The sequence below is a fragment of the Eupeodes corollae genome, chromosome 2 (genome assembly GCF_945859685.1).
Source record: "Eupeodes corollae chromosome 2, idEupCoro1.1, whole genome shotgun sequence".
Lineage (NCBI taxonomy): Eukaryota > Metazoa > Arthropoda > Insecta > Diptera > Syrphidae > Eupeodes > Eupeodes corollae.
This window is the reverse complement of record NC_079148.1, coordinates 150,809,737-150,819,964: the sequence shown is the minus strand read 5'-3', so window position 1 is coordinate 150,819,964 and position 10,228 is coordinate 150,809,737. Positions and strand designations below refer to the sequence as shown.

General features: G+C 29.3%; 1 protein-coding gene across 2 annotated transcripts in view; it reads left to right on the top strand.

Moving 5' to 3' along the window:
* Nucleotides 1-784: 784 nt before the first annotated feature.
* LOC129946747 (adenylyl cyclase 78C) overlaps nt 785-10,228 on the top strand; it is a 162,883-nt gene continuing 153,439 nt past the window's right edge. For both annotated transcript variants that reach the window (XM_056057061.1, XM_056057060.1), the window contains exon 1: nt 785-1,477. The gene's annotated coding sequence lies outside the window, so the exon portion shown is untranslated. The remainder of the gene's footprint in view (nt 1,478-10,228) is intronic.

Here is a 10,228-nt window from a genome sequence, read left to right as displayed (position 1 = left end):
TGTGGTTGGTTTATTGTCCAATAAAGTAAACTGAGTGCGAAACTTGGTCACAATCGCATTAATTGTTTGCTCACTTGGTCGATTATGTAGACCATAAATCGGACGTAAAGCGCGAAACACATTTCGAACCGAACACTGATTTTGGTAATAAAATTCAATGATTTGCAAGCGTTGCTCGTTAGTAAGTCTATTCATGATGAAATGTCAAAGCATACTGAGCATCTTTCTCTTTGACACCATGTCTGAAATCCCGCGTGATCTGTCAAATACTAATGCATGAAAATCCTAACCTCAAATCACCCTTTATTATAATTGCGTAATAGAGTGCATTTTGTTACTTATTCTGTTCTACATTTTTAATCGATGCTATCAATATGACTTAACATTCTTTCAACTAACTCACTCAAAAAAACTGAACACTTTTTAAAACACTGCACTCAATAAAAACAGTCATCTTTAAAGTGATGCAACAAATTTTTTAAGTTTATGCCTCATTTTATCACACATTCAATGAAATCCCCAACATCCGCATAACCATTAAAAAACACAACTGTGTTGTTGTACAGCATCCATAAATTTATAACAACAACAAAATAAAAATAAAATCCCTTAAAGCAAAATAAATGCCGGCATTGCGCTTCGAACATGTTGCAAAGCTTTCCCCAAGTTTGACAGCAACAAAAAGCTTTTCTACGATAAAAGGTTCTAATATTTACGTTCTGTTTTTCATATAAACAGAAATTCCACCAAATCGAGAACCGTTAACTTTAGTTTTCCTGAAAACCTCACGGTGTCGAGACTTGAACAAAAATTAATACTGCTGTCCTCAGAAAAACTTTACAAATTTGTATTGGGCTTCATTTCAAAACAACACTTCCTAACGTGAGTTCGTGAGTTCGAAAGGATAATTCGTAATAGTGAGAAAGTTTTTAGTTCAGTAAGCTTCTGGGACTTTGCGGTATCGGACGTGGTGTTTACTTACGACTTATAAGCGCGCAAACACAAATACCCTCGGGAATTTGTGTTCAGTAAACTCGTAACAGAGAATACCTATGAATATTTTTGTGTTTTTTCGTAGGTATGTTTGTTTTCAGTAGATCAAAACTGTTGATTTTAAAAGAGGATATCCTGTGCGAGGGTACTCGACCGGAAGTGCAATTTAAATGAAAGCCTCCCACAAAAGAGGTTGGCCGGCCTGTGTGTTGTTTACGTTTGTACACAAATGATGTAAAATATATATACCAATCTACCTATAGTGATTAATTGCCAGTAAAACATAAATGTTGTATATTATGTGTGTTTAGTGTTTACATTTTGAAGAATAAAAAATAAAAATAATAAATGAGAAAATAAAGATCCTAAGGACATTGTATAGAGAGAGGAATACAGTACATACATAGATATTTTTATTAATGAAGACTTCAGGACCTTAATGTTTCATCGATAATGGCGATATTAATAGCAATTTATGGCCCTTGTAAGTATATTTTACGATTTTTTATCGTGTCTATTTTAATCGCACCCCTATGTCCTTAAGACTTTTGTCGTAACGTTAGTATATCGATTGATGGGAATACGTGCTGATCCAATCAAAATTTTAAGAAAACAAAAACCTGATGGCTGCTGACATTGAGTAGGTTAAGGTCAGGATGCAGGAAATGAATGCGGATGTAAATTTATTGTTTCCATTTATTGTGGTTGCAACAATCTTGTTTTTTTGTATTTTATTAGGTTCATTTAGCAGACATAGACAATATTTTGAAATTGTCTTAACTGAAAGCTTTATTTGACCAACTGGTGTTTTTGTTTATGTTTAATTTAACATAAACTTTTGAATGAATATGAGTATTCGAACATGTGTCAAATTTAAGTTGTTTTGAGAATTTTCATGCAGAAAAGAAAACAATAGTTTATCTGTTGTTAATTTTCTATTTATTGCACTGAAAATATAATCATTTAGAAAATAAATCCTCAAAATCAATTTGAAAATCAGTGTTTAGTTTGAAATTACGACTATGGATGTATATATTTAGAAGTTTAAGCAATAATCTAAAAATAAAGTCTCAAAAATAAGTCCTTTGGAAATTGTGTTAGTCATAATGAAGTGAAATAGAAAACTGTCACCCTTTTGTCTTTGCCTATTAAAATTAATATCGATAGATGCTGTTGAATTAACACACAATACTTTTTGTGGGTGCGGTGGCGTATGTGGAACATTTTAAATTTAAATTTAAAAAATTCATTGTTGCGTACATTTATTTCTTTAAACGTTGTATCCTTGTAGGAATTTTCTGATTTCGGACAGCATTTTGAATTGGTGTTAATAATCTTAAAGCGTAATAAACTTTTGAATATACAAGCTGTAGTTCAAGAAGAAACAAAAATTGTGCCGGTAGTAAGGTTAGGTTAAAATGGCTGTCCAAGATGGAAACGGACACACTGAGTCCAGTTTAAAGGCCATTTTTGATACCACATGAATCTTGAGGCTTCCTCCTAAGCTCAATGGAACCATTACGAAACGTGAGAGTCTGTGGCTGTGTTGGTAGTTAAAAATGGAGCAAAAGAATCGATACAAATTCTGATGTATGTTCGAAAGTAATAAGAACAATTAATCTATAATGTGTGACTATTTAATTTTAAATATTTGTGTAATGTTAATTAATTTGTGATTCTTAAAAAATAATATTGGTTGTCAAGATTTCTGGGTCCTTTTTTTGAAAGTCCATTATGTCAATGCATGATTCTTACCTTATCCAACTAGATCTCGACAGTTTCTCAGTCTGGTGTGAAAAAAATTGATTAGACTTAAATCTGTGCTCAAGAGGTAAATGCTCTTAAGTCGACTTAATTGCTTTTACCTGTTTATTCTTTTTTTGTAAACATTCTCTACAAACTATACATATCCTCGTTTATAAATCTTTTAAAACAAAAAAAGTTATGACCTTTTGCAAAAGGCTTAACAAATTAAATAAGGGATGATAACACTTATGTATCAATTTATTAATATAATATATATATATAATAAATGGGTCCGTTTTTTCGAATTGAAAATTTTGATATTTCTCGACGTTTTAAGGTCCCTAGTACGTTCGTGACATTTTTTCGTCCATAGCTCAAGAACCAGAAGAGATATCGACTTCAAGCACATTTTTTATACATATAATAAAGCAGAAAGGGCTCTCAAGAAAATTGAGTGAGTGGTTTATTTTACCATAGCAGTTTAAAAAAAAAAGATGAACATTTTGGTTAACACTAAATATCTCACGAACCAATAACGCTTTGAATTAAATTTTATATTATATATTGTAACGTGATAACAAACAAATATATTTTTGGAAAAAAATCCACATAACAATGCAATTCTTGCAACAAAAAATTATGTTTTTAACATTTTGCAAAATTTTTTGAAAAATCGAATTGATAGTTTTTTTTATAAAAAATAAAAACATTACTCAAAGTCGATAAAAATATCTTTTCAAAAATTTGAGATTATGGCTTCCATCTTATTTTATCTTATAAGAACTATTATTTTCAATATTCAATAAAATTGTGAGAAAAATCGAAGCTACAGTTTTTTCTAACAAAAAGTAAAAACCTAAAAATTTATTTTCGACTCAAATGTCTTTTCAAAACTTTGCGATATTGGCCTTTAACTTATTTTAAATATCAAAATATATTTTTATCAACATTCAGTAAAATTTTGAAAAAAAATGAATTGATAGTTTTTTTTGCAAAAAATAAAAACTTAAAAAAAAAATACTAAAACTTAGTAAAAATTTACTTTCGACTCAAATCTCTTCAAAAATTAAAAATATTGGCTTAAAGCTTATTTTATCTCACAGAAAATATTATTTTCGACGTTTGGTACATTTTTTATAAAAAATTAAACCGTCAGTTTTTTTAATAAAAAATTAAAATCTACAAAAAATAGAAGGTAAAATTGGTAAAAACTCATGTTCGGTTTTCAATATCTCGTGAACAATAGAAGATATTGACTTCAAATTAATTCCATTCATCCAATTTTTATTTGGATATATAAGAAATAATTGTTTTAATAAATGCTACTAAAATTGGTTTACGACTAAAAATCCCGTTAACAAAAAAATAATTCAAAATCAAATTATTTCATTATATGCAAAATATTATTGGAATTTTGTAAATTTTTAAGAATAATTCAACTGAGAACTTTTTTAACAAAACACGAAAACCTACAAACTTTTAAACGAGACAAATTGACAGACAGGATGGGAAGTTATCAGTGTGGGTCACATTCCAGCCTCTTTTTTTAGTTATCAGATAACAGGGAGATTTGATTTTGGTAAAATATCTTAAGTTGTGTTTATCTTTGATATTAGTCTAGAAAGTAAAATCGCTTATGTCAAAATAAGATATTTTAATATAAAATTTTTCTTGCATTTACATTTCTTATGTTGACTTGAGGTGTTTTATAAGATTGTAATAAATAATAAAAAGAATCAAAATAAAAACAAAGTAACGGACTTAAGAATATCTTAGGATACTTAGTAAATAAAAAAGCACTCAATCTAAACAAACGTTAAGAAATGTATTAAATACTTCACTAATACAAATTTAATTTTGCTACATATTTATATAATTGTATATAAAAATGGCAAAATAACTAAAAACTGTATTTTTATATCCTTGTTATTTTTGTTTAAACAAAGATTGCATGTTAAAAACCCACTTTCTGAAATAATATAAAAATAGAATTATGAACCTTTACCATTTGAACAAAGAAATATAAATAAATGTGATCTTCACACCGTCAATACTTTCTCCATAACCAAACTACATATTCCCTTTGATGAAATTATTCAACTATTTCTCCAAATCAAGACTGCCTTTTATTAATTAGCCTCAAAGCTCTGGACAAATGTAGGAAAATATCTGACATCTTCTTCGTCTATCGTCTGCTTTCTGGTTTTATAAACTGCCTTAATCTTTATTTTTTTTTTTTTTTTAAGATCAAAACAAACAGTGGCCCCCATACAGTTTTTAACTTTCCATAGGAAGTTATGGTAAGGGGTCCGATTTGTCAAATTGAAAGTTTTGACATTTCTCGACGTTTCAAGGTCCCTAAAGTCGAAATAAAATATTTTTAGAAAGATGTCTGTGCGTGCGTGTGTACGTACGTTCGCTACGTTTTTTTCGTCCTCCATAGCTCAAGAACCGCCAGTACCCCTAGCATGATGGTTAGTGCGTTGGACTGTCATGCTAGAGGTCTTGGGTTCAATTCCTGCCTGTGCCACCTTACTTTAAAAAAATAATTTTCGTGGGTACTGCCTCTTGCGAGGAATTGACAAATCCTTCAAGAGTAGTTCTTGTCATGAAAAAGTGCTTTCTCAAATTAGCCGTTCGGATTCGGCCTTAAATTGTAGGTCCCTTCCATTCCTGACAACAGTACTCGCACACAGGAATGGTTGAGAGTTGTAAGTCACTAGGCCCTGGTTCACAACAGACTGTTTGCCACCCCATTTGATTTTTTTGATAGCTCAAGAACCAGAACAGATATCAACTTCAAATAAATTTTGCTATACAGATAATAAGGCAGAAAGATGCAGAAAGGGATCTCAAGAAAATTGCGTTTGTGGTTTTTTTACCATAGCAGTTTGAAAAAAAGGTGAACATTTTGGTTAACCCTAAATATCTTACGAACCAAAAACGCTAGAGACTTGAAATAAATTTAATATAATATATTGTAACGTGATACAAACAGGTATATTTTTGAAAAAAAATCAATATAACGGTTTTTATAAATCAATAAAACTGAAAAAAAAATCTGTCACCTCAAAAATTTTGCGACTGAAATTTGATTTCATCTCTAAAACAATTTTGTGCAACGAAGAATAATGCTTTTGACATCTGATAAAATTTTGAGAAAAATCTAATTGACAGTTTGTTTTTATAAAAAATAAAAATCTAAAAACATAACATTACTCAAAGTTCGTAAAAATTGAATATCGATTCAAATATCTTTTCAAAAACTTGAAATTTAGGCTTCAAGCTTATTTTATCTTATAAGAAATATTGTTTTCAACATTTTGAAAAATGTTGAGAAAAATCGAATTGAAATAAAAAAAAATGTAAAAAAGTTGGTAAAAATTGATTTTCGACTCAAATATCTTTTCAAAACTTTGAGATATTGGCTTTAATTTACTTTTATCTTTCAAAAAATCTTGTTGTCAACATTCAGTTAAAGTTTGAAAAAAATCGAATTGACATTTTTTTTACAAAGAATAAAAAACCTAAAAAGAAAATGTATAATAGTTGGTAAAAATTTATTTTCGACTCAAGTATCTTTTCAAAAATTGTAGATTTTGGCTTTAAACTACTTTTATCTTTCGAAAAATATTGTTGTTAATATTCAGTAAAATTTTGAAAAAAATCGAATCGACAGTTTTTGTACAAAAAATAAAACCCTAAAAAATAAAATTAATAAAAGTTGGTAAAAGTTGATTTTCGACTCAAATATCTTTTCAAAAATTTGAATTATTGGCTTCAAACTAATTTCTTTTATAAGAAATATTGTTTTCAACAGTCGATTAAATTTTGAAAAAAATCAAATCAAAAACAAAACTAAAAAAAAAAATACTAAAACTTGGTAAAAATTTACTTACGACTTAAATAGCTTTTCAAAAATTAAAAATAATGTCTTCAAACTTTTTTTATTTCACAGAAAATATTGTTTTCGATATTCAGTCATTTTTATATAAAAATCCAACAGTCCGTTTTTTTATAAAATATAAAATCTACAAAAAATAGTACGCAAATTTAGTAAAAATTGATACGAGTACATATAGACAAACTTTTAAGCAAGACAAATCGACAGACGGGATGGGAAGTTATCAGTGTGGGTCGCATTGCAGCCTCTTTTTTTTTCTTATAAAAAAGCGTGACTCGATTTTTTTTTTCAAATTCATACAAATTTAGTTCTGAAGGCACTAACGTTATCGGTTCTAGAGATTTTTGAGGTTAGCCAAATTTGTTTCTTTTTTTAAATTGCTATAGTAAATACAAAATCTATTAATTTTTTGTTTGAAAGCAATTTCTGCATCTTTTGATGTTATTATCTGTATCATAAAATGTATTTGAAGTTGATATCTCTGACGGTTTTTGAGATATGGTCGACGAAAAAAGATATCGCAAACGTTCGAACATAAATACGTACAGACAGAAATGTCTGTTAAAACCTTTTATACAGATTTATGAGACCTTGAAACGTCAAGAAATGTCAACATTTTTAACTTGGCATATCGGACCGATTGCACTATTAGTTTTATTTTATTGTTGATATGTATTTAGATTATTTAGGGTGCTTTTCAGAGGCTTAGAATTTATGAAGAGAATACAAAAATGATATTTTTTTAAATTTAAAAATTTACTTTATTGGAAAGGTAATATTTTGGCATTATTATTTTAATATGACTTCTATCATTTGACCGCCATGGCTGACTCAGAATGTTGTCACCCAAGTGGTCAATTGTTTGACTAACGATTTCACATATTCCCACAGAAAATACTCCAGCGGCGTTGAATCGCACGATCTTAGAGGTCAACTTACCGATCCGTAACTTGAAACGATGCTAAACGTTTCTTTCAATAAATCAATTGTGGCACGAGCAGTGGCATTTCCAACAGTCTTGCTGAATCTACAGTTGTTGTACATTGTGGTTGTTTAATTGATAAACAAAAAAGTCAGTAATTAATTATGGCTCTATAGCAGTCAGGATTGACTCTAACGTTTTTAAATAAGTACGGTCCAATTATCTCATCAACTAATAAAATCGTCAAACAATCAGTTTTTGTTGATACCAAGATTTTCAAAAGTAATTACCAAATTTGAAAACGTTATTCAAGTGGCAGTCTTTTTAAGTTGAAATTCCAACGTACCTAAAAATAAATCATTTGAAAGTAAACGTTCTGTACCTCTGAAAAACACCTTGTATAAGTTTTTCATGCAGTTTGGCCTTACTTAAGTGATAAATAAATTAAACTGAAAAGTATCAAATGTTGCTAATATTTTTACCATAGCTGTATGTGACAGAAATAACATTTATATCCAAACAGTCCTTAGAGAAAATACTGTTTAAGTCATAAAATTAATTGTAATATTTCAGAGTTCCAGTTAAGTCTTAAATATAAATAAACACGTGCCCAATAGACAAATAAAATTTAATTTTATTTTACAAAAATTTTGTTATTTTTCTTTATAAATACAAACAGACAAAATTTCAAAAGTAATGAAAATTAAGAACTAGGTTCTCGTATTTAACAAAATTAAACCGAAAATCCCGAAGTCTTATCTACAACAATAATTATGACTCATATTCAGTATGAGTGTTCTTCGTTCACCCTTATTTGCTTCTCGCTTGGTAAACAGATACCAAAAGGACAAGAGTGAAATTAATTTAGGCCGGTCATTAGCATCATGACCAAAATAAATTTTCCAAAATAAACAAAACCAACTTATTTCCAAAAAAGGACATAATCATCAAGACGAGTAGTATAATAAAATTCATTGCCTCATTTTTCCAACAGGTTAGTTTCGGTCTTGTTGTTGTTGTTGATGATGACTACGCAAGGTAAACAAGCAACACATCCCAGATCCCAGATGTAGACTCATCTTTATGGTTCAATCCACAATAGTTCCATCACTTAAGAAAAATGAACAAAGTTAAATTAATTAATATACCTTACGCACCTCTCTATACCTTAATATTTGCTGAAAGACCTATAAATGAGTCTTTTCCTATACAACGAACGACGAAAATAGTTCCCATGGTTAATTAGTTTTCGTCTATAACATTGATGTTATAATTTTATCGATTAAACTGTATTACAGACAGTTTTTGGACATTAGACGAGCGCCGCCACTGCCATCCACCGACCGGATATGAGTTTGAGTTGTAGGAACTAAACTTATTAATATGGCGATTAATTTATCAGAGTTTATCCGGATAACAATGGCGGATTAAATTAAAGGAAATTAAATGAAAAACGTGCAGAAGTTTTGTTTTGAAAATGAGGTCATTTAGTTTAATTGTGATGTGATACACCCCCGTGTAGATATTATATGCCTATTCGTAAGTTATCATTAGCAGGACCAAGTTTTTTCTGTTGAGTCGATTTGAGAAAATAATTATTGTGCAGATAATAAAATCGTAATTTATTTGAATTTGTTTGTTTATTGACGTCAATAATGAACTTGAATTACAATTTTCAAGGAAAATGTAAAAAAGGAAAATTACCTAAAACAAACATTTGAACTTTTTTGATTGCTTGAAAAAAAGTAATGAGTAATTTTTGGCTTGGCAAAAGTAGTTGCATCCTTTTTGAGAAATATTTTTGGAATTTTTAAAACTCCTATTTAACCTTAACACGAAAAGTCAATTCCTGTAAATATAATTGACTGTGAAGGTTAATCTATCATTTAAAAATATTTTCGAATATGTGTACATAATTATGTGACGGATATTGACAATTTCCTTATATTTAAATAAACTCCCATTTCCGGGATGGAGAATATTCAAAAACGTGACGGTCTGTCTTAAAATCCGATTTCAAGTTAAGAACTTCATTAATGAACACTTTTCAAGGTACATTAAGTACACGACTTTTCCTTCTAAGAGAAAAACACTGTTTTTAAACTTAAGGGCCTTGCACATGAGAGTGAACAACGAATGAACGAATGGACGAACAAACGTGATTTTACAAATTTCAAAAAGCCAATTTCAAACAAAAACATATTTAAATTATAAGAAAATAATTATTAAGTTAGAATAATAAAATTTGCATTCTGTTCTCTAAAACAAGAAAATTTTGTTAAAACAATTTGGTAGTAACGAATTGCAGTGTGGTTGCTTCGAACTGTCAAACCCTATTCGCGTTCCACATACTATCCACACTGCAACGGATAAATTGTTCGCGCTTAACTTAACCTAAAAATTATACCACTGACCACGCTTGTTTTGTTTGTTGAGAAGGGTAGTTATAAATTGACAATTCGTCGCTGTTATCAAATAGAAATAAAGCTCATGAAAAGTCAAAATATGGGAAAATCCCCAGTTCGCAGGAGGGAGTTTGTAGCTCATGTGCAAGATGTTTTATTCGTTAGTTGCAATTAAGGTCTGTGCACATTTATTTAGTGAATCCAGGTTAAATTCACTAAAAATTAATGATTTAAAGTTTTTTTTTAATCTTTCAAATC